At 30.1% G+C, this 3,172-nt stretch overlaps 1 long non-coding RNA gene across 1 annotated transcript in view; it reads right to left on the reverse strand.

Annotated features, from left to right (window-relative positions):
* Positions 1 to 2,010: 2,010 nt before the first annotated feature.
* Positions 2,011 to 3,172, reverse strand: part of LOC128248511 (uncharacterized) — a 3,363-nt gene continuing 2,201 nt past the window's right edge. The window contains exon 2 of the long non-coding RNA XR_008264681.1: positions 2,011 to 2,578. This is a non-coding gene — a long non-coding RNA (uncharacterized LOC128248511). The remainder of the gene's footprint in view (positions 2,579 to 3,172) is intronic.

Consider the following 3,172-nt stretch of genomic DNA (forward strand, 5'->3'; position numbering starts at 1 on the left):
ATATATATATATATATATATATATATATATATATATATATATATATATATAAAAATATATATATATATATATATATATATAAGTATAGCTATGTAATATGTGTTGATATACGCTTGTATGTGCGGGTATATATGTATATATTTGTACATGTGTTTGTATATGTACATATATATGTATATATAGGTATTTTTATATGTGTATGTGCATGTAAGTATATATATGTATGCATGTGCCAATGTGTAAACACATTAATTTGAATATATACATTTCATATATTCATAACTGACTCACTGTTGATAAGAAAGGCTTAAATGATATACACCTTAACGGTCAATTTTTTCAGACCTTTATCTATACTTGGTTATAAATGTGACACATAATAATGTGAACGCTACTGATCTATAATTTTCCTGAATTGTATCTTTTACCAAAGCAATGGAGATAATTCTTCTATAGCGGTTGACTAATAATTTTTACGATCTAACTTATCCTTCATTTATTTTATTGTCGAATTCCTCTCTTGTATATTTAAGTATTCCTTTCTTTTATTTACATTTTATCAGTACAAATTGTAAAGCTGAGTTTGTGTGTGTGTGTGTGTGTGTTGCATCTATAGAAATCCACACCTTACAAGATAGCAATCTGGGAGTCGCACCAATGGATTCCTCATGGTGGAAAATGCCCGAAATCGACCATTTATTATTATTCTTTTCTTCCTAAGACGTGAAGTTTTGCATTAAAAATAATTTTAAACAATAACTTCTAACAATTTTCAAGTCGGAGCATTTGCAAACATGAATTAAGTCCCCTTCTATTGACGGCATACTATAGCCTCAGGCTGACCAAAATCTTGTGAGTGGATTTCGTATTCGGAAACAGAAAGAAGACTGTCGTATATATGTGTATATTTGTGTATGTGTGTGCTTGTGTCTTGTGTTTGTACCCCCACCATTGCTTGACAACTGATGTTGCTGTGTTTACATTCCTGTAACTTAGCTGTTTGGTAAAAGATACTGACAGAATGAATACTAGGCTAACAAAGAATAAATCCTGTGGTTGATTTCTCCGACCAACGGCGGTGCTCCACCATGGCCGCAGTCACATGACTGAAACAACTAAAGCAATAAAAATCTATGCCATTTCAATCCCGAGCAAGGCCGGGTATCTCTGCTAGTACTATATATGTTTTACATACATTTATATTTTTCTTTAATTTCTTTTTATTATTGATTAAAAAAAATCTTTCTTACCTTCTTTATTTACCCTTATGTTTGTATTGTTTTTATTTATTTTGTTTACTTTATTGCATCTTGACTAATAGCTCACTAGCTAGACACATTGACATTATATATAGGATCTAACTTTTTTTAATTTATTACTATTTTGTATGCATCCTTTCTAGAAATATGTTAACCTTTGTTCTATAAGCTCTTAAAACACCGAAGAGGTTCTGTCCCACAAAGCAGAAGATGATACCAATTCTTAGCATAAAACCAGAGGTTTAGAATTAAGTCTCACATAGGGATATGAACCGAAACATATATGTAGGTTTTTCGCATCTGCCATTTCTCTTTGGGCTTTACAGCTTATAATTTATTTGTATTGTTATTATATAAAAAGATATTCAACATCTTTATGTCATACAAATACATTATTCACACTTCCATTTTTCTCCATTTTCTTTTTTTCAACACACATACACACACTCACACACACACGAACATATATATATATATATATATATATATATATATATATATATATATATATATATATATATATATATATATATAGACATGCGTACATATATACATACACATTCATATTATATTATTATATACTTTGCAAATATATCAAAGTTTTGATGAATTTAGGAACGTGAAACAAGCCTTTCAAGGATAAGGTGATGTGAAAATACGTTTTGATTGCAATACAAATAAATTATCAGCCCTTGTATTCAATTAGACATTTTCTTATAACAGAAAAAGAGAAAAAGAAGAACACACAAAATTTTCTTCCAGCCATTATATTCATTTATTAAATTTTCTGTGCGATGACACTTTAAAAAATTAAACAGATTTATGATTTACGAAAGGAAGTTAACTAAAAATTTACATGAAGAAAAGGAAGTGTTTAATAACATTTTATGTAATTAAATCATTAATAAGGCTATCAAACACTGCGTCAGTGGTATATATATAAACTATATTAACAACAGAATTATTTATTACAAGGTAAAATTAGTAATCCATATAAGTGATTGAATTATTCAGACAGGATCGAGCTATTTGTTGCATTACATTCTTGGACAATTACAGAATGAGAATGAATTCGGATTTATCTCAGCACACTAAGTGTTCGTGAGGCCACCACCAATGGCGAATACAGCACTCGCTTTTCCACCAAGGGATGAGTTGTCCTGCACAACATGCTTTATACCAAGCGTTGTATGGTGCATTATTACAACAGGCATTGTCACTATTAGTTTTTTGGTGAACTATATTGTTGCAACAGAATTGCGTATGTGGATCATAGATTTGATTACCACAAATGTACCATGGAGCGAAAGACTGTACTGCTGTAAAAGAAGAAAATAATCGAAATGAGCACAGCTAAGTGTATTATACACAAATACATATACATTTAGAAAATAAAATCCATTCAATTAACAAGTATTTATAACATTAAAAAACTATATAACATATATTTAAATCATATGAAAAATTCTCTTAGAACAGTTAATTCACACACACCTGAACGTCCGAAAATGTATGCAGGTCAGATGTAAGCATTTTTTGCAATCTTCAGCAATTCATTCGAATATGTTATCAGGTAAACCTTATAGCACATATGTTTAAAAAGGAAAATGCGCTTGGCCAAATATCCACACATACGATCTCTATTAATTCCCATCTTTTTAGAAAAAAAGAAATTTGAAATCTACTCTCATATATTGTGTATATAGAAAGAAAGTAAATTTTTTCTCAAACCTGTATCCACATATGCACATCCATCCATCCATCCATCCATCCATCCATCCATCCAGCCATTCATCCATCCATCCAGCCATTCATCCATCCATCCATTCATTCATCCATCCATCCATCCATCCATATGTACACACATTCATACATGCATACGTATGTATGGATATGCACATATATATATGTAT

Source organism: Octopus bimaculoides, chromosome 8 (assembly GCF_001194135.2).
Source record: "Octopus bimaculoides isolate UCB-OBI-ISO-001 chromosome 8, ASM119413v2, whole genome shotgun sequence".
Classification (NCBI taxonomy): Eukaryota; Metazoa; Mollusca; class Cephalopoda; order Octopoda; family Octopodidae; genus Octopus; species Octopus bimaculoides.